The following is a 26938-nucleotide window of genomic DNA, read 5'->3' on the forward strand; positions in this document are numbered from 1 at the left end:
CTACGGAAGCATGTCGATCCAAATCCCACAATGAATCCGGATCAGGTAGAATCCATGTTGAGTCGCGATCCAAATAATAGAATCCTGTACAAAAATGTACAATCCCGACTATGGTATGGACTACATCCGATTCTACTAACCTATCTAAGTTGTTTGTTTAGTTGTAGAAAAATAGTATGCCATCATCCAAACCCCTTTTCATATACCTCATGGACCTTTATTCCCATCCCAAGTCCAAACGCTCACCCGCAAACACCTTTGATCTAGCTCTAAGAAACCCTAGATTGAAATTGAGCATCAGGCTTGTCGACATATGGAATTGGTGTGAAAAGGAGGATGCTTCAAGATTGATTAGAGAAGGAGAGCAAGACCCTTCAAGGTTTAGCACTGTAGGTCAGATAGACAAGTGATCGACTATTCACGCACTCTAAAAAGAACGTAAGTAAATTTCATGCATTGAAGGTATAAATGTTCGATATATTTCACTCTCACATATGTTCCATACATGCGAGCTAGATGGTAGGTTAGCTATAAAAAGAAGTGGAATACAACTAGCATTGATGTGTGCGTTCTCTGCTCCATATTTAGTGTCAAAACGCTAGAGAACCCATATAAATTTCTTGTGTGTATACAAAATATCTTATTTGAGTAAATCTACACTAGTAGAAAACGGGGCAAAGGTCATAGGGCAGTTTTCACATTAGCCCCGGTTCACTCACAAACCGGGACCCATGGGGGCATTCGTCCCGGTTCGTGAGCCCAGGGGGCCGGCCGAGGCCTCGTGGGCATTGGTCCCGGTTCGTATGGAACCATTTGTCCCGGTTCGAGCCACGAACCGGGACTAATGGTCCTCGCTCCTGGCCCACAACCATTTGTCCCGGTTCTTGGCATGAACCGGGACAGAAGGCCCAGATTTAGTACCGGTTCATGCCACGAACCGGGACCAATGAGGTGCCTATATATACCCCTCACCCGCGAGCAGAGCACTCCAGTGCTCTGTTTTTCTCTGGCCGGCGAGGGGAGGGCTTTGTGGTGCTCTAGCTCACCTCCTATGCACATGAGGTGTTCGATGAAATGCCCGAGCCACACTAGTTAAGCTTTGTCCTCTCGAAGCTCGACCTCAAAGCTCCATTTTCCTCGAGATTTGTCTAGGTTTAGCGGCCCGTCACGTCCCATTCCCGTCTTCACCGCCGTCGACCGCCCGCGCCGATCTCGTCGCCGGCAACACCGTGGTGAGCCTCTTGTTCTTATCTTCTTTTTGAAAGAAAAAAAATTCTTACTTTAGATAGATACTTGTCTAATTTTCTTACTATTTTATTCCTTCTTATTACATAGTGCGATGGTTTTGGTATCCGCCCCTGTCGGCCCTCGTCCTATCTATGATTCGGATGTGGTATATATTATCTTTTTATAACTATTTGATTCATTTATTGTTTATGACAAATATACCGACCAGCGTGACATAGATTTTATTTATCTAGGAGGTGGTTGAACCGGAAATTCTAACCGACCCTATTGTCGAGAGGTTAAATTTAGTTGAAGAAGAAAACAATTACTTGAAGGAAAAAATAAAAAAATTGAGGAGGAGAAGATGATATTGGAGTTGCATGTTGCGGATGTCGTCGATGATCACAAGATCGAGATGGATGCAATGCGCTTGAAGATTAGAAACATTAGAAAATATGCCATTCATACCGAGGCTTGGTATCATTATGCCGTTGGATCAATTGTTACCTTGGTTGCGATTATGATCGCATTTGTTTTCGCATTGAAATGTTTTACCTAGTTTCAATGTATGGTTTAATTAATTAGATGCTCTGGAGAGCTATATATATGTTGTTAGATGAGAACTATGTGTGTACTTTGGTTCTAATGTGATGATGAACTTCTATTAATTTGGTCACTTAATTATCTATTCATGATGTTCTGTAATGGTTTTTGACACACTTAATTATATATAATGCACGCAGATGAACCGGCATTGGATGTACAGTGACAGACACACCTCCGAGTACATTAAGGGTATGCATGATTTTCTCGAAGTGGCTGAGGCAAACAAGCAGAATGGTTTTATGTGTTGTCCATGCCCTACATGTGGGAATACGAAGTCTTACTCTGACCGGAAAATCCTTCATGCCCACCTGCTTTACAAGGGTTTCATGCCACACTATAATGTTTGGACGAGGCACGGAGAAATGGGGGTTATGATGGAAGATGGCGAAGAAGAAGAGGACGATGAAAACTATGTTCCCCCTGAATACGGTGATGCTGCAATGGGGGAAGCTGCTGAAGATCAAGAGGAACCAGACGATGTGCCCAATGATGCTGCAACGGGGGAAGCTGCTGAAGATGAAGAGGAACCAGTGCCCGATGATGATGATCTCCGCCGGGTCATTGTCGATGCAAGGACGCAATGCGAAAGTCAAAAGGAGAAGCTGAAGTTCGATCGCATGTTAGAGGATCACAAAAAAGGGTTGTACCCCAATTGCGAAGATGGCAACACAAAGCTCGGTACCATACTGGAATTGCTGCAGTGGAAGGCAGAGAATGCTGTGCCTGACAAAGGATTTGAGAAGTTATTGAAAATATTGAAGAAGAAGCTTCCAAAGGATAACGAATTGCCCGACAGTACATACGCAGCAAAGAAGGTCGTATGCCCTCTAGGATTGGAGGTGCAGAAGATACATGCATGCCCTAATGACTGCATCCTCTACCGCGGTGCGTACAAGGATCTGAACGCATGCCCGGTATGCGGTGCATTGCGGTATAAGATCAGACGAGATGACCCTGGTGATGTTGACGGCGAGCCCCCCAGGAAGAGGGTTCCTGCGAAGGTGATGTGGTATGCTCCTATAATACCACGGTTGAAACGTCTGTTCAGAAACGAAGAGCATGCCAAGTTGATGCGATGGCATAGTGAGGACCATAAGAAAGACGGGAAGTTGAGAGCACCCGCTGACGGGTCGCAGTGGAGAAAAATCGAGAGAAAGTACTGGGCTAAGTTTGCAGCTGACCCAAGGAACGTATGGTTTGGTTTAAGCGCGGATGGCATTAATCCTTTCGGGGAGCAGAGCAGCAATCACAGCACCTGGCCCGTGACTCTATGTATGTATAACCTTCCTCCTTGGATGTGCATGAAGCGGAAGTTCATTATGATGCCAGTTCTCATCCAAGGCCCTAAGCAACCCGGCAACGACATTGATGTGTACCTAAGGCCATTAGTTGAAGAACTTTTACAGCTGTGGAATGGAAACGGTGTACGTACATGGGATGAGCACAAACAGGAGGAATTTAACCTGCACGCGTTGCTGTTTGTAACCATCAACGATTGGCCCGCTCTCAGTAACCTTTCAAGACAGAAAAACAAGGGATACCACGCATGCACGCACTGTTTAGATGACACTGAAAGTATATACCTGGACAAAAGCAGGAAGAATGTGTACCTGGGCCATCGTCGATTTCTTCCGACCAACCATCAATGTCGAAAGAAAGGCAAGCATTTCAAAGGCGAGGCAGATCACCGGAAGAAGCCCGCCATGCGTACCGGTGATCACGTACTTGCTATGGTCAATGATTTACACGTGATCTTTGGAAAGGGTCCCGGCGGACTAGCTGTTCCGAATGACGTTGAGGGACACGCACCCATGTGGAAGAAGAAATCTATATTTTGGGACCTACCCTACTGGAAAGAGCTAGAGGTCCGCTCTTCAATCGACGTGATGCACGTGACGAAGAACCTTTGCGTGAACCTGCTAGGCTTCTTGGGCGTGTATGGGAAGACAAAAGATACACCTGAGGCACGGGAGGACCTGCAACGTTTGCACGAAAAAGACGGCATGCCTCCGAAGCAGTATGAAGGTCCTGCCAGCTACGCTCTTACGAAAGAAGAGAAAGAAATCTTCTTTGAATGCCTGCTTAGTATGAAGGTCCCGACTGGCTTCTCGTCGAATATAAAGGGAATAATAAATATACCAGAGAAAAAGTTCCAGAACCTAAAGTCTCATGACTGCCACGTGATTATGACGCAACTGCTTCCGGTTGCATTGAGGGGGCTTCTACCGGAAAACGTCCGATTAGCCATTGTGAAGCTATGTGCATTCCTCAATGCAATCTCTCAGAAGGTGATCGATCCAGAAATCATACCAAGGCTAAGGAGTGATGTGGCGCAATGTCTTGTCAGTTTCGAGCTGGTGTTCCCACCATCCTTCTTCAATATCATGACGCACGTCCTAGTTCATCTAGTCGACGAGATTGTCATTCTGGGGCCCGTATTTCTACACAATATGTTCCCCTTTGAGAGGTTCATGGGAGTCCTAAAGAAATATGTCCGTAACCGCGCTAGGCCAGAAGGAAGCATCTCCATGGGCCATCAAACAGAGGATGTCATTGGGTTTTGTGTTGACTTCATTCCTGGCCTTGAGAAGATAGGTCTCCCTAAATCGCGGTGGGAGGGGAGACTGACTGGAAAAGGCACGCTTGGAGGGGGGAACTCAATAATATGCAGGGACGGATATTCTTGGTCTGAAGCACACTACACAGTTCTACAGAACTCTACCTTGGTGACCCCGTATGTCGATGAACACAAGAACAGTCTGCGCTCCAAACACCCGGAGCAGTGTGACGACTGGATTACATGTGAACACATCAGGACTTTCAGCAGTTGGTTGGAAACACGTCTCAGAGGTGACACCACTGTTTGTGATGAGTTGTACTCGTTGTCCAGGGGACCATCTTCGACTGTATTGACTTACAAAGGATACGAGATAAATGGGAATACATTTTACACGATCGCCCAAGATCAAAAGTGCACCAACCAAAACAGCGGTGTCCGCTTTGATGCAGCAACCGAGAGGGGAAAGGACACATATTATGGTTACATAATGGACATATGGGAACTTGACTACAGACATGATTTTAAGGTCCCTTTGTTTAAGTGCAAATGGGTCAATCTGTCAGGAGGCGGGGTACAGGTAGACCCACAGTATGGAATGACAACAGTGGATCTGAACAATCTTGGGTACACTGACGAACCGTTCATCCTAGCCAATGATGTGGCACAGGTTATCTATGTGAAGGACATGTCTACCAGACCGAGGAAAAGAAAAGATAAGGAAGCGAATACATCATACGATGAGCCAAAGCGGCACATAGTTCTTTAAGGAAAAAGGGACATTGTGGGAGTGGAGGGCAAGACAGACATGTCTGAAGATTATGAAAAGTTTCATGAAATTCCTCCCTTCAAAGTCAAGGCTGACCCAAGCATCCTGATAAACGATGAAGATTATCCATGGTTACGGCGCAATAAGCAAATGACACAAGCGAAGAAAAAGTGAAGACTTTCTCCCGCAACTATTATGATGATAGCATGCCAACTTTGTAATAGACGAGTATGATACCATTGTCCGTTTTGTACAAGAAGTGCATCTAGTTTTTGCCGTAACCCTCTCAACTTTCTTGCACATGCTATGTGGATGAAATGATGATACCATGCCAACTTTCAACCTTTTCAGAGTCCATTTGAAATGCTTTATAAGCCCTGAGTGCAGAGAGGTTAGGCCCGTAAGCCTGCTTTAGAGAGGAGCTCGACAGCTCAGGCGCACCGCACCTTATAAACAGGTGCGGCTCTCTCTTAGCTAGCGAGGTGGGACTAAACTCACCACCACGCCGCTGTGCAAGGCCATTGGTCCCGGTTGGTGGCACGAACCGGGACCAATTCCACCCTTTGGTCCCTGTTGGTGCCACGAACCAGTACTAATGAGGCTGTGGCCCCACGAGCACCTTTAGTACCTGTTCGTGGCACGAACCGGTACTAGAGTTTCTTACTAGCTAAGCAGTTTTTTAGTCCCACCTCGCTAGCTGAGAGGCACTAGGAGCGGTTTATAAGCCCTGAGTGCAGAGACGATGAAGAAGAGGCGCAATGCTCACGTTGCTTAGCTTCAAGCCTTGAAGAATAAGGTAGACTGCATCGAGCTATGTGCAGTGCAGTCTACACTATTCCGAAAGGCTTGAAGCAAATCAACGCACATTGCGCCTCTTTTTTATTTTTATTCATTAAAAGCAAAAAGAATTTTCATAAAGAACTTTTTTTGATAGAAACTTTAATAGTAGAAAGAATTATCATAAAGTAAAATAAATAAGTAATTAGAAACAAAATAAAATAAAATAAATAAGTTTTTTGTTGTAAGTAGAAATAAAACAAAATAAATATAGCAAAAAAGAAAATAAAAAAACTAAATACAGCAAAAAGAATTTTCATAAAGAACTAATGGCACTAATAGAAAGTTTATATGTTTTCTAAAACTAATGGCACTAACAGACAGTTTATAATTTTGCTGACCTAAAAGCAAAAAGAATTAAAAAATAAAGCAACAAACAAAAGAAAATAAATAATGCAAAAAATTTAAAAAACTGCCACCTATTGGGCCACCACGGCTTGAATACGACTAGAAACCCAACCTGGGCCAGGATTCAGGCCCGCAGAAGGCCCAATAGGCCAACAGACAGCACAGTGTGACATTAGGCCTGTAAGCCTGCATTTGAGAGGAGCTCGAGAGGGCAGCCGCAGTGGAGCTTATAAACCACTCCGAGCCCCTCTCAACTAGCGAGGTGGGACTAAACTTTTGGCCGCGGGCAGCGCAAGGCCTTTGGTCCCGGTTGGTGGCACCAACCGGGACCAATGCCCCCCCTTTAGTCCCGGTTGGTGCCACCAACCGGGACCAAAGGCCGCCGCTTCCCGCCCTTTGGGCTGCTGAAAACTGACCTTTGGTCCCGGTTGGTGGCACCAACCGGGACTAATGCCCACCTTTAGTCCCGGTTGGTGCCACGAACCGGGACTAAAGGCTTTGCTATATAAGTCCACACTTAGGAAATTTTCGACATACCTCGCCAGTTGCCCCCGACGCCGCCAGGCTGCCCGTGCTCGCCGTCGCCGCCCGCTCCTCATCGCCGTCGCCCCGCGCCCTTGCCTGGACGGGTCGCCGCCCGGTGCTCGTCGCCGTCGCCCTGCCCCCACGCGCCGCCCCGCCTCGTGCTCCCCTGCTCGCGCGCGCCGCCTCGGCGCCCCGAGCCCCCCTGCCCGGCCCGCGCGTGCTCGCCGGCGCCCTCGCCGCCCCCGCCCCGTCCCGGCCCCGTGCGCCGGCGCCCTCGCCGCCCCCGCCCCCGCCGTCGCCATCGTCCTAGCCGCCCCCGCTGTGAGAGCCGCCGCCCCGGCTCTGTTTTTTTATTTTTATTAGTTTAATTTTTTTGTTCATATGTGATGTATATGTGTATGTGGCTATAATGTATATGTGAACAAAAAAAATTTGTATGTATGTAGATGTTCAAAATGTATGAATATATATGTCAAAAATGTTTTTTTGTTCATAGAAAGTTTTTTGTTCATATATAGAAAGTTTTTATATATGACAATGGATATATATTCGATATATATGAGAAATGATGATCCACATGGAAAAGTTTTATATATGCAAAAGTTACAATTTTAGAAAAGTTTTATATATCTAGCTAGGAAGGGAAGAAGAAGAAAAAGAAGGATATGAAAGAAGAAAATAAGAAGAGGAAAGAAAGAAGAAGAGGAGAGGAAGAAGAGGAGATATAAATAAGAAGAGGAAAAAAGAAGAAAAAGAAGAGGAGAAGAAGAAAGGAATAGAGGAGAAGAAGAAAAAATAGAATATTTTCTATTTTTTCTTCTTCTCCTCTATTCCTTTCTTCTTCTCCTCTTTATATTTTCTATTTTTTCTTCTTCTCCTCTATTCCTTTCTTCTTCTCCTCTTCTTTTTCTTCTTTTTTTCTTCAATCCCTCTCCTCTATTCCTTTCTTCTTCTCTCCTCTTTTTATTTCTTCTTCGTTTTCTTATGTTTTATCGGGTCTGTCGTCGTCGATATATACCCCCTCCTGATAACTTCAACACGTGGGGGGGGGGGTCGATATACCCCCTCCCCGATAACATTATTTTCCCGTGTATGTATGTTGTCGTTGTCGATATTACCCCCTCCCGATAACTTCAACACGAGGGGGGATATAACTTCAACACGAGGGGGGGTCGATATACCCCCTCCTCGATAACATTATTTTCCCGTGTATGTATGTCGTCGTTGTCGATATAAAACCCCCTCCTGATAACTTCAACACGTGGGGGGGGGGGGGTCGATATATACCCCCTCCCCGATAACATTATTTTCCCGTGTATGTATGTCGTCGTTGTCGATATATATAACTCCCTCCCAGATAACTTCGACATGATGGACGGTCGATATGTATACCCCCTCTCGACCGTGATAACTTATACCACGGGAGCACCCCCCGGCCCTCTCACTCGACCAAAAATCTCGAGGACACCCAAACCCTAGAAAAAAACGATGTCGGTCTCCTACCCCCTCCCGCCGCGCCCCTACCCTTGAAGCATTGCCTAGGCCACCCCAAACCCGGAATAAGCTAGGTCTACGTTTGCACTAATATATCCACCTGCTGTCATGTTTGTGTAATAATTGCCATGTTGTAATATTTGCAGAAACAATGGAGCACGGATGAGATGAGCAAGCAGAAGAGGTGTTGGGGGACATAATCTTAGCCGGAGGTGATATCTTGTCATATCTTAACGACAATGATGGTCTGGAAGAACAGGGTGAAGAAGCTGGCTGCGGTGATCGAAGAGTGGAGGAGGAAAGACATGATTATGATGGCTCCGGTGACCCAATGCTGGTGCAAGAAGGAGCCCGTGGTGACGGCTCCGGTGACCGAACAGAGTCCGGCCAGGTAAATATATTAGTTAAGCCTGTGCTGACTAGCTAATTGATGCATTCATTGTTTTGGTATGTACACATATTAATTAACACTCGTCTTTCTTCTTTTTTCTAGCCCTCCGGATCGAGCACAACTGCGGTAAAGAGACGAGGCCCGAAGAGAAAGTTGCGCTCGGATGAAAGGTTTGAGATCACAGCAATCGCGCGCGACGGCCAACCGATTGAACCCCTCCGGACAAAGGATGCTTTTGCTGCTCAGTGCGGGGTTCTAGTTAGGGATAAGATCCCGATCAGCATCCACCAATGGTATAAGCCTAAGAAGGAAGACCCTGAGGTGTCTTATGTCAATGATATGCAGAAAGATGATCTTTGGACTGAGCTGAAGGGAAATTTCACCCTACCGCCAGAGGAGGATCCGGAGAAGCCAGTTATAGAGCAATTAATCAAGTCTCATGCTCTTAAGAAGATGGCAGACCTATTCAGGAGGTGGAAGAATGAGCTGAAAACGTTTGTCGACAAAGAAGAGACACCTGAATTCATCGGCCGGTATGAGAAGATTAGAGATCACTGGCCCGCATTTGTGGCCCACAAGACATCGGAAAAGAGTAAGAAGATGTCAGCGACAAACAAGATGAATGCTGCGAAGAAGAAGCTTCACCATCGCACTGGGTCAGGTGGCTACCTCAAAGCCCGGCCTAAGTGGGCCAAGTCTGAGAGGGATCTGCTTGATAAAGGGATCGAACCACAGACAATGAACTGGCCAGACCGTTGCCGGACTTGGTTCTTCGGGGCTGGCGGAACCTTGGACCCTGTATCAGGGAGGTGTCGTTGGACGGACGAGCAACTTGCAATACCCGTCAAGAAGATTCAGCACTATATCGATGCAGTGCAGCAAGGGACGTTCGTTCCAGACAGAGAGAACGACGAGCTCACAATGGCCCTCGGGAATCCTGAGCACCCTGGACGGACACGAGGCACGCCAGGCTCCGTTCCATGGAAGGCTGGTTTTCCGGACGCGGGCGGTTACAAAACCCAGGAGAGGAGGAAAAAAGTGGAGCAGATCCAAATTCAGCGTCTGCACGAAAGGTTTCAAGTGCTAGAGGAACGAGACGGCAATAGAGATGCCGAAACTGCCCCCGAAGCTACACCGCCATCTCAGCGTAGAAGCAGCGTGGCTTCCACCGAGCTGCCTCAGCTGGAGCATGCGGCCACTCCTAGCTACCCCGTGGATGCTATCACGGAGTCTCAACATTGCCACCTTATGGCGGAATGGCAGAACTTGAAAGTCAAGGCGGCTGTTGGCTCTGTTTTACCTACTGAACCCGGCGCAACCTACCACTGCCGGCAGATTCCAGAAGGATATGCTAGGGTGATGGTGGATGAAATAACGGAGGGATTTGAGGACCTCCAGCTTGACCACCCTACCGGTGAAGGGGAGACTCGGCTGGGTTTAGCTCTAAAGACTCCATGCCTATGGCGGAAGGAGCTCATCAAGCTTCCGAACTGGACGGCTCCGGTGAGTAAGGGCACTCCGCCTCCTCCTCAGGCGAGTGATCAGGGCACTCAGCCTCCTTCTCCGGCGCGTGGCGGCACTCCGCCTCCTCCTCCGGCGAGTGATCAGGGCACTCAGCCTCCTTCTCCGGCGCGTGGCGGCACTCCGCCTCCTTCTCCGCCAGCGCCGGCGCGCCAGAGCAGCCAGCCTCCTCCTTCTCCGCCTCGTCAGCAAGGGCGGAAGAGACCCGCCGCCGCTGCGGCTGCTCCGGCGCGTCGTAGTCCTTCTCCTCCGCCTCGTAAGCAAGGAAAGAAGACAACTGCAGCCACTCTGTCTGCTCTGCCGGCGTCTAGCAGTACAGCTGCCAGAGGCGGGAGGCAATACAGATTCGGTCCTTCTCTGAAGACTCCAGAGAAGTTACCATATGAGAGGACCGAGGAGGAGAACACGAAGATCGTGCGAGCCGAAGTGAATAACTTCTTTGAAGGGGACAAAGCAAAGAAACATCCACCTCCGGAGGAGAAGGTAGATCCGGTGAAAGCAAAGCGCACTCTGGCTGCCCTGACAAAACCACCAAAGTCTCTGCCAAAAGGCAACTATGAGCGCGTTCTTGCAAAGGCATATGCCGAAGCGGAGCGGTCGGGAAGTACTGTTAGTGATAAAAGGATGAAAGAACGACGAGCTGGGAAAAAAATTGCCCAGCTCGGCGAACAAGAGAACCAATCGTGCCCCCCGCTTAAGGTGTCAAAAGACATCGTCGCTAATGATCCGGGTATGGTGCCCGGTTATACCGATTTGGAGATTACCTGCCCGACGATGTACATTATGAAATCATGGAGGTGGACGAACACAAATACCATTACGGGAAGCCTCTCGTCAAAGATGTCAAATCTCTAAGCACGATGATGCGAAGACTACATGATTGGTACATGAAAACCTGCAGAGAGTCTGATGGGATGAGTACTTTCACGCTGAGAGTTAAACCGGAGCATGACCTCGTTGGAATTGAACTGCTGAATGTTCCATTTGAGGATTTCTTCCAGTTTTACAATCTAAAGTCCCTCGATAAAACAACGATCACTTGCTACTGTCTGTAAGTAGTACTACTTCTGTCATTAAGTCTCTCTATATAGGTCAGCTCTTTCATTGCATGTATTTATACTTATCCTCACTATATTATGCAGATTGAAGATCGCCGAATTGAAGAAAAGACAAATCGGTGATATTGGGTTCATTAACACAAATCTCATAGATGATTATCAGGTTAAATTTCATGCCAAAGATACCGAGGCCAACTTGCTACAATCGTTGGTAATAAATCAAAACAAAGATATAATACTCTTTCCTTACAACTTCAAGTGAGTGTTATTGTCTTCTGCATATTCGGTTTCCCTTATTAGTCCAGGTTATGGTAATGTAATTGATGACTTATGCATGCATGCGCAGCTTCCACTATATTCTCCTAGAGATTAAGCTTGAGCCGGGAGTAGTAACCGTCTTAGACTCGAGACGAAAAGATCCCCAGGACTATGCGAACATGACTCAAATGCTCCAGAAGTAAGTTAAATCGATCATTATCCACCATATCAGCAACTTTGTTCATTTCCTGATATCAAGTAATTGTTTTCTTTGTCTGGCAGGGTTTGGAGAAAATTCACCTCAAAAGCCCCGGGACTGCCGAGCCAGCTGCAATTTAGACACCCGAAAGTAAGTACTATAGTAGCATGTTCCGCGCATCTCCTAGTGATTCAAGCGCTAGTTTGATCAATACCATTTAGCATGCTTGCTTATCAGTTTGATTGACCTCTATTTCTTGTAAAGTGGTTGTGGCAGCAACCCGGGAATAATTACTGTGGATACTACATTTGCGAGTCCATCCGCTACCATACCTGTGAGCGGGGCTACACTGAAGAACAATATGAAGTGCGTAAGCAATAATATTCACAATTTTATTTTATTACCATCATTTGTGTTGAGTTTCATTTATTCATATATATATGTATTGACCCCCTTCTTCAAATTAGATTTTTCGGAAGCGGGATCAACTCCTAGCACCAGATCGTATGCGAGGAATTCAAGAGGAATTGGCGGCATTCTTCCTTGACCACGTGATCGCTGAAAACGGAGAATACTATGTGGACCCTGTGTTCCTACAATATAATTAGGAGATTGTATTGTAAGAGATAATTATTGTATATATGTAGCCGGTAGTGTCGGATAGATATACGAGAACTTGTTGTTCGACCAATATCTCGGAGAAGGAGAGGTGGTCGATATCACTTCTCTCTGTATGCATATATATGTTCATGACGATCTTCTGTTTCCTTCATTTGATTACTAGCTAGCGTGTCTACTCCTCTCCATACGTATATAGTACGTAGTGTCGACAAAGCACGGAGATAAGAGAGGACACTTCTCTCTATTAATTAGCTAGCTAACACAATATATGAAACACCTAAATTAACCCCCCAAAACCCCTAAACCACCCCCTTTAAAAAAAACAAAAACCTCAGCTCCTGCCAGGTGCTGACGCGTGGATGCCTATTGGTCCCGGTTGGTGGCACCAACCGGGACCAAAGGCCCTCCTGCCTGGGCTCCCCGCACCGGCCACGTGGACGGCCTTTAGTCCCGGTTCGTGTAAGAACCGGGACTAAAGGGCTAGGGCATTAGTAACGACCCTTTAGTCCCGGTTCCAGAACCGGGACTAAAGGCCCTTATGAACCGGGGTAAAAGCCCCTTTTCCTACTAGTGCTAGTAGAATCCTCGATTCCACGACTCGATCTTACGACTCGATTCTATCTAAGGAAAACCGGTCCGACTCCGAATCCCAACTCTGACTACCTTGCATTAGAGAATGACGTGATTGGCTTGACCCATTCCGTTAGCTTAGCACTTGATTGTTCAGTATATTGCTATTTCTTTCTTCATGACCTATACATGTTCCTATGCCTATGAGATTATGCAACTCCCGAATACCGGAGGAACACTTTGTGTGCTACCAAACGTCACAACGTAACTGGGTGATTATAAAGGTGCTCTACAGGTGTCTCCGATGGTACTTGTTGATTTGACGTAGATCGAGATTAGGATTTGTCACTCCGATTGTCGGAGAGGTATCCCTGGGCCCTCTCGGTAATGCACATCACTATAAGCCTTGCAAGCAATGTGATTAATGAGTTAGTTGTGGGATGATGCATTACGGAACAAGTAAAGAGACTTGCCGGTAATGAGATTGAACTAGGTATTGAGATACCGACGATCGAATCTCAGGCATGTAACATACCGATGACAAAGGGAACAACGCATGTTGTTATGCGGTTTGCTCGATAAAGATCTTCGTAGAATATGTAGGGACCAATATGAGCATCCAGGTTCCGCTATTGGTTATTGACCGGAGACGTGTCTCGGTCATGTCTACATAGTTCTCGAACCCGTAGGGTCCGCACGCTTAACGTTCGGTGATGATCGGTGTTATGAGTTTATGTGTTTTTATGTACCGATGGCAGTTCGGAGTCCCGGATATGATCACGGACATGTGTGGACATCGGAATGGTTTCGGGTGAGTTCGGGCATGGACCGGTGCACCGGGAGGTTGCCGGAACCCCCCGGGAGGTATATGGGCCTTATTGGGCCATAGTGGGAGAGAAGAGAGGGAGACCTAGGAGGGGACGCGCCCCCCTCAAGCCCAATCCGAATTTTGTGGGGGCCGGCCCCCCCTTTCCTTCCCCCTCTCTCCCCCTTCCTTCCACTCCTAGTCCAACTAGGGAAGGTGCGGAATCCTACTCCCGGTGGGAGTAGGTCTCCCCATAGGGCGCGCCATAGGTGTTGGAAATATGCCCTAGAGGCAATAATAAAATGGTTATTATTATATTTCCTTGTTCATGATAATTATCTATTGTTCATGCTATAATTGTGTTATCCGGAAATCGTAATACATGTGTGAACACATAGACCATAACATGTCCCTAGTAAGCCTCTAGTGGACTAGCTCGTTGATCAATAGATGGTTACGGTTTCCTGACCATGGACATTGGATGTCATTGATAACGGGATCACATCATTAGGAGAATGATGTGATGGACAAGACCCAATCCTAAGCATAGCACTAGATCGTGTAGTTCGTTTGCTGAAGCTTTTCTAATGTCAAGTATCATTTCCTTAGACCATGAGATCGTGCAACTCCCGGATACCGTAGGAATGCTTTGGGTGTACCAAACGTCACAACGTAACTGGGTGGCTATAAAGGTGCACTACGGGTATCTCCGAAAGTGTCTGTTGGGTTGGCTCGAATCGAGACTGGGATTTGTCACCCCGTATGACGGAGAGGTATCTTTGGGCCCACTCGGTATTGCATCATCATAATAAGCTCAATGTGACTAAGTAGTTAGTCACGGGATCATGCATTACAGAACGAGTAAAGTGACTTGCCGGTAACGAGATTGAACAAGGTATTGGGATACCGACGATCGAATCTCGGGCAAGTAAAGTACCGATTGACAAAGGGAATTGTATACGGGATTACTTGAATCCTCGACATCGTGGTTCATCCGATGAGATCATCGAGGAGCATGTGGGAGCCAACATGGGTATCCAGATCCCGCTGTTGGTTATTGACCGGAGAGTCGTCTCGGTCATGTCTGCGTGTCTCCCGAACCCGTAGGGTCTACACACTTAAGGTTCGGTAACGCTAGGGTTGTAGAGATATTAGTATGCGGTAACCCAAAAGTTGTTCGGAGTCCCGGATGAGATCCCGGACATCACGAGGAGTTCCGGAATGGTCCGCAGGTAAAGATTTGTATATAGGAAGTCCAGTTTCGGCCACCGGGAAAGTTTCGGGGGTCACCGGTATTGTACTGGGACCACCGGAAGGGTCCCGGGGGTCCACCGGGTGGGGCCACCTATCCCGGAGGGCCCCATGGGCTGAAGTGGGAAGGGAACCAGCCCCTGGTGGGCTGGTGCACCCCCCATGGGCCTCCCCCTGCGCCTAGGGTTGGAAACCCTGGGGGTGGGGGGCGCCCCACCTGACTTGGGGGCAAGTTCTCCCCTTGGCCCCCCCCGTTGAGATTGGATCTCTAGGGGCCGGCGCCCCCCAGGTCCCCTATATATAGAGGGGGGGAGGGAGGGCTGCGCACCCAAGCCCCTGGCGCCTCCCTCTTCCCCCCGTAACACCTCTCCCTCTCGCTGAGCTTGGCGAAGCCCTGCCGAGATCCCTGCTGCTTCCACCACCACGCCGTCGTGCTGCTGGATCTCCATCAACCTCTCCGTCCCCTTGCTGGATCAAGAAGGAGGAGATGTCTCTCCCAACCGTACGTGTGTTGAACGCGGAGGTGCCGTCCGTTCGGCGCTTGGATCATCGGTGATTTGGATCATGACGAGTACGACTCCATCAACCCCGTTCTCTTGAACGCTTCCGCTCGCGATCTACAAGGGTATGTAGATGCACTCCTCCCCTCTCGTTGCTAGTAAACTCCATAGATTGATCTTGGTGATGCGTAGAAAATTTTAATTTCTGCTAAGATCCCCAACAGTGGCATCATGAGCCAGGTTTATGCGTAGTTTCTATGCACGAGTAGAACACAAGTTGTTGTGGGCGGTAATTTTGTCAATTTACTTGCCGTTACTAGTCTTATCTTGATTCGGCGGCATCGTGGGATGAAGCGGCCCGGACCGACCTTACACGTACGCTTACGTGAGACAGGTTCCACCGACTGACATGCACTAGTTGCATAAGGTGGCTAGCGGGTGTCTGTCTCTCCCACTTTAGTCGGATCGGATTCGATGAAAAGGGTCCTTATGAAGGGTAAATAGAAATTGGCATATCACGTTGTGGTTTTGGCGTAGGTAAGAATCGTTCTTGCTAGAAACCTATAGCAGCCACGTAAAAATTTGCAACAACAATTAGAGGACGTCTAACTTGTTTTTGCAGCAAGTGTCATGTGATGTGATATGGCCAGAAGGATGTGATGAATGATATATGTGATGTATGAGATTGATCATGTTCTTGTAATAGGAATCACGACTTGCATGTCGATGAGTATGACAACCGGCAGGAGCCTAGGAGTTGTCTTAATTTATTTATGACCTGCGTGTCAACTGAAACGTCATGTAATTACTTTACTTTATTGCTAACCGTTAGCCATAGTAGTAGAAGTAATACTTGGCGAGACAACTTCATGAAGACACGATGATGGAGATCATGGTGTCATGCCGGTGACGATGATGAACATGGCGCCCCGAAGATGGAGATCAAAAGGAGCAAAATGATATTGGCCATATCATGTCACTATTTGATTGCATGTGATGTTTATCATGTTTTACATCTTATTTGCTTAGAACGACGGTAGCATAAATAAGATGATCCCTCGCTAAAATTTCAAGAAAGTGTTCCCCCTAACTGTGCACCGTTGTGAAGGTTCGTTGTTCCGAAGCACCACGTGATGGTCGGGTGTGATAGGTTCTAACGTTCGCATACAATGGGTGTAAGCCAGATTTACACACGCAATACACTTAGGTTGACTTGACGAGCCTAGCATGTACAGACATGGCCTCAGAACACAAGAGACCGAAAGGTCGAACATGAGTCGTATAGCAGATACAATCAACATGAAGATGTTCACCGATGATGACTAGTCCGTCTCACGTGATGATCGGACACGACCTAGTTGACTCGGATCATGTATCACTTAGATGACTAGAGGGATGTCTGTCTGAGTGGGAGTTCGTTAATAATTTGATTAGATGAACTTTATTATCATGAACTTAGTCTAAAAACCTTTACAATATGTCTTGTAGATCAAATGGCCCATGCTAATGTTGCCCTCAACTTCAACGCGTTCCTAGAGAAAACCAAGCTGAAAGACGATGGTAGCAACTACACGGACTCGGTCCGTAACCTGAGGATTATCCTCATAGCTGCCAAGAAAGAATATGTCCTTGAAGCACCGCTAGGTGATGCACCTGTTTTCCCAGCAACTCAAGACGTTCTGAACGCCTGGCAGTCACGTAGTGATGATTACTCCCTAGTTCAGTGCGGCATGCTTTACAGCTTAGAACCGGGGCTCCAAAAGCGTTTTGAGCAGCACGGAGCATATGAGATGTTCCAAGAGCTGAAAATGGTTTTCCAAGCTCATGCTCGGGTCGAGAGATATGAAGTCTCCGACAAGTTCTACATTTGTAAGATGGAGGAGAATAGTTCCGTCAGCGAACACATACTCAAAATGTCTGGGTTGCACAACCGCTTGTCTCAGGTGGGAGTTAATCTCCCGGATGACGCGGTCGTTGACAGAATCCTTCAGTCGCTCCCACCTAGCTACAAGAGCTTTGTGATGAACTTCAATATGCAGGGGATGGAAAAGACCATTCCTGAGGTATATTCAATGCTGAAATCAGTGGAGGTGGAGATCAAAAAGGAACATCAAGTGTTGATGGTGAATAAAACCACTAAGTTCAAGAAAGGCAAGGGTAAGAAGAACTTCAAGAAAGACGGCAAGGGAGTTGCCGCGCCCAGTAAGCAAGCTGCCGGGAAGAAGACAAAGAATGGACCCAAGCCTGAGACCGAGTGCTTTTATTGCAAGGGAAACGGTCACTGGAAGCGGAACTGCCCCAAGTACTTAGCGGATAAGAAGGCCGGCAATACCAAAGGTATATGTGATATACATGTTATAGATGTGTACCTAACCAGCGCTCGTAGTAGCTCCTGGGTATTTGATACTGGTGCGGTTGCTCATATTTGTAACTCAAAGCAGGAGCTGCGGAATAAGCGGAGACTGGCGAAGGACGAGGTGACGATGCGCGTCGGGAATGGTTCCAAGGTCGATGTGATCGCCGTCGGCACGCTACCTCTGCATTTACCCACGGGATTAGTTTTAAACCTCAATAATTGTTATTTAGTGCCAGCTTTAAGCATGAACATTGTATCTGGATCTCGTTTAATGCGAGATGGCTACTCATTTAAATCCGAGAATAATGGTTGTTCTATTTATATGAGAGATATGTTTTATGGTCATGCCCCGCTGGTCAATGGTTTATTCTTAATAAATCTCGAACGTGATGTTACACATATTCATAGTGTGAATGCCAAGAAATGTAAGGATGATAATGATAGTCCCACATACTTGTGGCACTGCCGCCTTGGTCACATTGGTGTCAAACGCATGAAGAAACTCCATGCAGATGGACTTTTGGAGTCTCTTGATTATGAATCATTTGACATGTGCGAACCATGCCTCATGGGCAAAATGACCAAGACTCCATTCTCCGGAACAATGGAGCGAGCAACCAACTTATTGGAAATCATACATATTGATGTGTGCGGTCCAATGAGCGTTGAGGCTCGCGGTGGCTATCGTTATGTTCTCACCCTCACTGATGACTTGAGTAGATATGGGTATGTCTACTTAATGAAACACAAGTCTGAGACCTTTGAAAAGTTCAAGGAATTTCAGAGTGAGGTTGAGAATCAACATGACAGGAAAATAAAGTTCTTACGATCAGATCGTGGAGGGGAATATTTGAGTCACGAATTTGGCACACACTTAAGGAAATGTGGAATTGTTTCACAACTCACGCCGCCTGGAACACCACAGCGTAATGGTGTGTCCGAACGTCGTAATCGCACTCTATTGGATATGGTGCGATCCATGATGTCTCTTACCGATCTACCGCTATCATTCTGGGGTTATGCTTTAGAGATTGCCGCATTCACTTTAAATAGGGCTCCGTCGAAATCCGTTGAGACGACACCGTATGAATTATGGTTTGGAAAGAAACCTAAGCTGTCGTTTCTTAAAGTTTGGGGTGCGATGCTTATGTCAAGAAACTTCAACCTGAGAAGCTCGAACCCATGTCGAAAAAATGCGTCTTCATAGGATACCCTAAGGAAACCATTGGGTATACCTTCTACCTCAGATCCGAAGGCAAGATCTTCGTTGCCAAGAACAGGTCCTTTCTGGAGAAAGAATTTCTCTCGAAAGAAGTAAGTGGGAGGAAAGTGGAACTTGATGAGATGACCCCTCACGAACCAGACAGTAGCGCAGCACAAGAAAATGTTTCTGTGGTGCCTACACCGACTAGAGAGGAAGTTAATGATGACGATCATGATCAAGTTACCACTGAACTTCGTAGGTCCACAAGGATACGTTCCGCACCAGAGTGGTACGGCAACCCTGTCCTGGAAATCATGTTGTTGGACAACGGTGAACCTTCGAACTAAGAAGAAGCAATGGCGGGTCCAGATTCCAACAAATGGCTTGAAGCCATGCAATCCGAGATAGGATCCATGTATGAAAACAAAGTATGGACTTTGACAGACTTGCCCGATGATCGGCGAGCGATAGAAAATAAATGGATCTTTAAGAAGAAGACGGACGCGGATGGAAATGTTACCATCTACAAAGCTCAACTTGTCGCTAAGGGTTATCGACAAGTTCAAGGAGTTGACTACGATGAGACCTTCTCACCCGTAGTGAAGCTGAAGTCCGTTCGAATCATGTTAGCAATTGCCGCATTCTACGATTATGAAATATGGCAAATGGACGTCAAAAAAACATTCCTTAACGGCTTCCTTAAGGAAGAATTGTATATGATGCAGCCGAAAGGTTTTGTCGATCCTAAGAATGCTGACAAAGTATGCAAGCTCCAGCGCTCAATCTATGGGCTGGTGGAGGCATCTCGGAGTTGGAACATTTGCTTTGATGAGATGATCAAAGCATTTGGGTTTACACAGACTTATGGAGAAGCCCGTGTTTACAAGAAAGTGAGTGGGAGCTCTGTAGCATTTCTCATATTATATGTGGATGACATACTATTGATGGGAAATGATATAGAATTCTTGGAAAGTATAAAGGCCTACTTGAATAAGTGTTTTTCAATGAAGGACCTTGGAGAAGCTGCTTATATATTAGGCATCAAGATCTATAGAGATAGATCGAGACGCCTCATAGGTCTTTCACAAAGCACATACCTTGATAAGATATTGAAGAAGTTCAATATGGATCAGTCCAAGAAGGGGTTCTTGCCTGTATTGCAAGGTGTGAGATTGAGCACGGCTCAATGCCCGACCACGGCAGAAGATAGAGAAAAGATGAGTGTCGTCCCCTATGCCTCGGCCATAGGGTCTATTATGTATGCCATGCTGTGTACCAGACCTGATGTAAACCTTGCCGTAAGTTTGGTAGGAAGGTACCAAAGTAATCCTGGCATGGAACACTAGACAGCGGTCAAGAACATCCTGAAGTACCTGAAAAGGACTATGGATATGTTTCTCGTTTATGGAGGTGACGAAGAGATCGTCGTAAAGGGTTACGTCGATGCTAGCTTCGACACAGATCTGGATGACTCTAACTCACAAACCGGATACGTGTATATTTTGAATGGTGGGGCAGTCAGCTGGTGCAGTTGCAAGCAAAGCGTCGTGGTGGGATCTACATGTGAAGCGGAGTACACGGCAGCCTCGGAGGCAGCACATGAAGCAATCTGGATGAAGGAGTTGATTGCCGACCTAGGAGTTATTCCCAATGCATCGGGGCCGATGACTCTCTTCTGTGACAACACTGGAGCTATTGCCCTTGCCAAGGAGCCCAGGTTTCACAAGAAGACCAGGCACATCAAGCGTCGCTTCAACTCCATTCGTGAAAATGTTCAAAATGGAGACATAGATATTTGTAAAGTACATACGGATTTGAATGTCGCAGATCCATTGACTAAACCTCTTCCACGGGCAAAACATGATCAACACCAGAACTCTATGGGTGTATGATTCATCACAATGTAACTAGATTATTGACTCTAGTGCAAGTGGGAGACTGTTGGAAATATGCCCTAGAGGCAATAATAAAATGGTTATTATTATATTTCCTTGTTCATGATAATTGTCTATTGTTCATGCTATAATTGTGTTATCCGGAAATCGTAATACATGTGTGAACACATAGACCATAACATGTCCCTAGAAAGCCTCTAGTTGACTAGCTCGTTGATCAATAGATGGTTACGGTTTCCTGACCATGGACATTGGATGTCATTGATAACGGGATCACATCATTAGGAGAATGATGTGATGGACAAGACCCAATCCTAAGCATAGCACTAGATCGTGTAGTTCGTTTGCTGAAGCTTTTCTAATGTCAAGTATCATTTCCTTAGACCATGAGATCGTGCAACTCCCGGATACCGTAGGAATGCTTTGGGTGTACCAAACGTCACAACGTAACTGGGTGGCTATAAAGGTGCACTACGGGTATCTCCGAAAGTGTCTGTTGGGTTGGCTCGAATCGAGACTGGGATTTGTCACCCCGTATGACGGAGAGGTATCTTTGGGCCCACTCGGTATTGCATCATCATAATAAGCTCAATGTGACTAAGTAGTTAGTCACGGGATCATGCATTACAGAACGAGTAAAGTGACTTGCCGGTAACGAGATTGAACAAGGTATTGGGATACCGACGATCGAATCTCGGGCAAGTAAAGTACCGATTGACAAAGGGAATTGTATACGGGATTACTTGAATCCTCGACATCGTGGTTCATCCGATGAGATCATCGAGGAGCATGTGGGAGCCAACATGGGTATCCAGATCCCGCTGTTGGTTATTGACCGGAGAGTCGTCTCGGTCATGTCTGCGTGTCTCCCGAACCCGTAGGGTCTACACACTTAAGGTTCGGTAACGCTAGGGTTGTAGAGATATTAGTATGCGGTAACCCAAAAGTTGTTCGGAGTCCCGGATGAGATCCCGGACATCACGAGGAGTTCCGGAATGGTCCGCAGGTAAAGATTTGTATATAGGAAGTCCAGTTTCGGCCACCGGGAAAGTTTCGGGGGTCACCGGTATTGTACCGGGACCACCGGAAGGGTCCCGGGGGTCCACCGGGTGGGGCCACCTATCCCGGAGGGCCCCATGGGCTGAACTGGGAAGGGAACCAGCCCCTGGTGGAATGGTGCGCCCCCCATGGGCCTCCCCCTGCGCCTAGGGTTGGAAACCCTGGGGGTGGGGGGCGCCCCACCTGACTTGGGGGCAAGTTCTCCCCTTGGCCCCCCCCCTTGAGATTGGATCTCTAGGGGCCGGCGCCCCCCAGGTCCCCTATATATAGAGGGGGGGAGGGAGGGCTGCGCACCCAAGCCCCTGGCGCCTCCCTCTTCCCCCCGTAACACCTCTCCCTCTCGCTGAGCTTGGCGAAGCCCTGCCGAGATCCCCGCTGCTTCCACCACCACGCCGTCGTGCTGCTGGATCTCCATCAACCTCTCCTTCCCCTTGCTGGATCAAGAAGGAGGAGACGTCTCTCCCAACCGTACGTGTGTTGAACATGGAGGTGACATCCGTGGGCGCTTGGATCATTGGTGATTTGGATCACGACGAGTACGACTCCATCAACCCCGTTCTCTTGAACGCTTCCGCTCGCGATCTACAAGGGTATGTAGATGCACTCCTCCCCTCTCGTTGCTAGTAAACTCCATAGATTGATCTTGGTGATGCGTAGAAAATTTTAATTTCTGCTACGATCCCCAACAATAGGAGGGCCGGCCCCCCCTCCTCCACTCCTTTGTATACGGGGGAGGGGGCACCCCATAGACACAAGTTGATCATTGATCTCTTAGCCGTGTGCGGTGCCCCCTCCACCATAATCCACCTCGGTCATATCGTCGTAGTACTTAGGCAAAGCCCTGCGCCGGTTGCTTCATCATCGTCGTCATCACCGTCGTGCTGACAAAGCTCTTCCTCGACACTCTATTGCATCGTGAGTTCGTGGGACGTCACCGAGCTGGACGTGTGCAGATCGCGGAGGTGCCGTACGTTCGATACTAGGATCGGTCGATCGTGAAGACGTACGACTACATCAACTGCATTGTCATAACGCTTCCGCTTTCGGTCTACAAGGGTACGTGGACAACACTGTCCCCTCTCGTTGCTATGCATCACCATGATCTTGCATGTGCGTAGGATTTTTTTAAATTACTATGTTCCCCAATAGTGGCATCAGAGCCAGGTTTATGCGTAGATGTTATATGCACGAGTAGAACACAAGTGAGTTGTGGGTGATAATAGTCATACTGCTTACCAGCATGTCATACTTTGATTCGGCGGTTTTGTTGGATGAAGCGGCCCGGACCGACATTACGCGTACGCTTATGCAAGACTGGTTCTACGGACGTGCTTCACACAGAGGTGGCTAGCGGGTGTCAGTTTCTCCAACTTTAGTTGAATCAAGTGTGGCTACGCCCGGTCCTTATTGAAGGTTAAAACATCACATATTTGACGAAAAATTGTTGTGGTTTTGATGCGTAGGTAAGAACGTTTCTTGCTCAGCCCATAGCAGCCACGTAAAACATGTAACAACAAAGTAGAGGACGTCTAACTTGTTTTTGCAGGGCATGTTGTGATGTGATATGGTCAAGACATGATGCTAAATTTTATTGTATGAGACGATCATGTTTTGTAACGAAGTTATCGGCAACTGGCAGGAGCCATATGGTTGTCACTTTATTGTATGAAATGCAATCGCCATGTAATTGCTTTACTTTATCACTAAGCGGCAGCGATAGTCATAGAAGCAATAGTTGGCAAGACGGCAATGATGCTACGATGGAGATCAAGGTGTCGCGCCGGTGACGATGGTGATCATGATGGTGTGTTGGAGATGGAGATCAAAGGCACAAGATGATGATGGCCATATCATATCACTTATATTGATTGCATGTGATGTTTATCCTTTATGCATCTTATTTTGCTTAGTTCAGCGATAGCATTATAAGATGATCTCTCACTAAATTTCAAGGTAAAAGTGCTCTCCCTGAGTATGCACCATTGCGAAAGTTTGTCGTGCCGAGACACCACGTGATGATCAGGTGTGATAAGCTCTACGTTCACATACAACGCGTGCAAGCCAGTTTTGCACACGCAGAATACTCGGGTTAAACTTGACGAGCCTAGCATATGCAGATATGTCCTCGGAACACTGAGACCGAAAGGTCGAGCGTGAATCATATAGTAGATATGATCAACATAGTGATGTTCACCATTGAAAACTACTCCATCTCACGTGATGATCAGACATTGTTTAGTTGATATGGATCACATGATCACTTAGATGATTAGAGGGATGTCTATCTAAGTGGGAGCTCTTAAGTAATTTGATTAATTGAACTATAATTTATCATGAACTTAGTACCTAATAGTATTTTGCATGTCTATGTTGTTGTAGATAGATGGCCCGTGCTGTTGTTCCGTTGAATTTTAATGTGTTCCTAGAGAAAGCTAAGTTGAAAGATGATGGTAGCAACTACACGGACCGGGTCCGTAACTTGAGGATTATCCTCATTACTGCACAGAAGAATTACGTCCTGGAAGCACCGCTAGGTGCCAAACCTGCTGCAGGAGCAACGCCAGATGTTATGAACGTCTGGCAGAGCAAAGCTGATGACTATTCGATAGTTCAGTGTGCCATGCTTTACGGCTTAGAACAGGGACTTCAACAACGTTTTGAACATCATTGAGCATATGATATGTTCCAGGAGTTGAAGTTAATATTTCAAGCAAATGCCCGGATTGAGAGATATGAAGTCTCCATAAGTTCTACAGCTGCAAGATGGAGGAGAATAGTTTTGTTAGTGAGCATATACTCAAAATGTCTGGGTACAATAATCACTTGATTCAACTGGGAGTTCATCTTCCTGATGATAGTGTCATTGACAGAATTCTTCAATCACTGCCACCAAGCTACAAGAGCTTCGTGATGAACTATAATATGCAAGGAATGGATAAAACAATTCCCGAGCGCTTCGCAATGCCAAAGGCTGCGGAGGTAGAAATTAAGAAGGAGCATCAAGTGTTGATGGTCAACAAGACCACCAGTTTCAAGAAAAAGGGTAAAGGGAAGAAGGGGAACTTCAAGAATAACAGCAAGCAAGTTGCTGCTCAAGTGAAGAAGCCCAAGTCTGGACCTAAGCGTGAGACTGAGTGCTTCTACTGCAAAGGGACTGGTCACTGGAAGCGGAACTACCCCAAGTATTTGGCGGATAAGAAGGATGGCAAGGCGAACAAAGGTATATGTGATATACATGTTATTGATGTGTACCTTACTAATGCTCGCAGTAGCACCTGGGTATTTGATACTGGTTCTGTTGCTAATATTTGCAACTCGAAACAAGGACTATGGATTAAGCGAAGATTGCCTAAGGACGAGGTGACGATGCGCGTGGGAAATGGTTCCAAAGTCGATGTGATCGCGGTCGGCACGCTACCTCTACATCTACCTTCGGGATTAGTTTTAGACCTGAATAATTGTTATTTGGTGCCAGCGTTGAGCATGAACATTATATCTGGATCTTGTTTGATGCGAGACAGTTATTCATTTAAATCAGAGAATAATGGTTGTTCTATTTATATGAGTAATATCTTTTATGGTCATGCACCCTTGAAGAGTGGTCTATTTTTATTGAATCTCGATAGTAGTGATACACATATTCATAATATTGAAGCCAAAAGATGCAGAGTTGATAATGATAGTGCAACTTATTTGTGGCACTCCGTTTGGGTTATATTGGTGTAAAGCGCATGAAGAAACTTCATTTTGATGGACTTTTGGAATCACTTGATTATGAATCACTTGGTACTTGCGAACCATGCCTCATGGGCAAGATGGCTAAAACTCCGTTCTCCGGAACAATGGAGCGAGCAACAGATTTGTTGGAAATCATACATACTGATGTATGTGGTCCGATGAATGTTGAGGCTCGCGGCTGGTATCGTTATTTTCTCACCTTCACAGATGATTTGAGCAGATATGGGTATATCTACTTGATGAAGCATAAGTGTGAAACATTTGAAAAGTTCAAAGAATTTCCAAGTGAAGTGGAAAATCATCGTAACAAGAAAATAAAGTTTCTACGATCTGATCATGGAGGAGAATATTTGAGTTACCAGTTTGGTCTTCATTTGAAACAATGCGGAATAGTTTCGCAACTAACGCCACCCGGAACACCACAGCGTAATGGTGTGTCCGAATGTCATAATCGTACTTTACTAGATATGGTGCGATCTATGATGTCTCTTACTGATTTACCGCTATTGTTTTGGGGTTATGCTTTAGAGATGGCTACATTCACGTTATATAGGGCACCATCTAAATCCGTTGAGACGACTCCTTATGAATTGTGGTTTGGCAAGAAACCAAAGCTGTCGTTTCTTAAAGTTTGGGGCTGTGATGCTTATGTGAAAACGCTTCAACCCGATAAGCTCGAACCCAAATTGAAGAAATGTGTCTTCATAGGATACCCAAAGGAGACTGTTGGGTACACCTTCTACCATAGATCCGAAGGCAAGACATTCGTTGCTAAGAATGGATCCTTCTAGAGAAGGAGTTTTTCTCGAAAGAAGTGAGTGGGAGGAAAGTAGAACTTGATGAGGTAACCGTACCTACTCCCTTATTGGAAAGTAGTTCATCACAGAAATCTGTTTCCTGTGACTCCTACACCAATTAGTGAGGAAGCTAATGATGATGATCATGTAACTTCAGATCAAGTTACTACCGAACCTCGTAGGTCAACCAGAGTAAGATCCGCACCAGAGTGGTACGGTAATCCTGTTTTGGAGGTCATGTTATTTGACCATGACGAACCTACGAACTATGAGGAAGCGATGATGAGCCCAGATTCTGTGAAATGGCTTGAGGCCATGAAATCTGAGATGGGATCCATGTATGAGAACAAAG

General features: G+C 46.6%; 2 long non-coding RNA genes across 2 annotated transcripts; both read left to right on the forward strand.

Annotated features, from left to right (window-relative positions):
- The first annotated feature begins 864 nt into the window (after nt 1-864).
- LOC141021558 (uncharacterized) lies at nt 865-1832 on the forward strand. Its single transcript, XR_012182887.1, has 2 exons — nt 865-1393; nt 1482-1832. It is a non-coding gene; the product is annotated as an uncharacterized lncRNA (long non-coding RNA).
- Nucleotides 1833-10509: 8677 nt separating this feature from the next.
- On the forward strand, nt 10510-12677 carry LOC141021559 (uncharacterized). Its single transcript, XR_012182888.1, has 5 exons — nt 10510-11326; nt 11418-11790; nt 11874-11940; nt 12055-12156; nt 12258-12677. It is a non-coding gene; the product is annotated as an uncharacterized lncRNA (long non-coding RNA).
- Nucleotides 12678-26938: the final 14261 nt, after the last annotated feature.

Source organism: Aegilops tauschii, chromosome 4 (assembly GCF_002575655.3).
Source record: "Aegilops tauschii subsp. strangulata cultivar AL8/78 chromosome 4, Aet v6.0, whole genome shotgun sequence".
NCBI classification, from domain to species: domain Eukaryota; kingdom Viridiplantae; phylum Streptophyta; class Magnoliopsida; order Poales; family Poaceae; genus Aegilops; species Aegilops tauschii.